This window comes from Alligator sinensis, unplaced genomic scaffold, assembly GCF_000455745.1.
Source record: "Alligator sinensis unplaced genomic scaffold, ASM45574v1 scaffold173_5, whole genome shotgun sequence".
Classification (NCBI taxonomy): domain Eukaryota; kingdom Metazoa; phylum Chordata; order Crocodylia; family Alligatoridae; genus Alligator; species Alligator sinensis.
The window spans coordinates 550330-550530 of NW_005842198.1; the positions used below are offsets into that span (position 1 = coordinate 550330).

Genomic DNA, 201 nt, shown 5'->3' on the forward strand with positions numbered 1-201 from the left:
CCCTGCCCTGCACGCAAGCGCCTCCGCCCCAGGCCCTCAGCGGGGCCGGCAACACCGACCTCCCAAGCGTGCAGCCTGAGGAGGGACCGGAAGGAGGTCAGGCGGGGCCTCCTCACAGCCAGGCTGCTGCAGGACTGAAGCCCGCTAGACCCTACCTGGGGCGGCCCGGTTCTGCCAGCCGGGCGCCGGGCTCGCACCACC

General features: G+C 74.1%; 1 protein-coding gene across 1 annotated transcript in view; it reads right to left on the reverse strand.

The window, feature by feature from the left end:
- Positions 1-179, reverse strand: part of AKTIP (AKT interacting protein) — a 19566-nt gene extending 19387 nt beyond the window's left edge. Inside the window, exon 1 of the mRNA XM_025207529.1 lies at positions 156-179. The gene's annotated coding sequence lies outside the window, so the exon portion shown is untranslated. The remainder of the gene's footprint in view (positions 1-155) is intronic.
- Between the last annotated feature and the right edge of the window lie 22 nt (positions 180-201).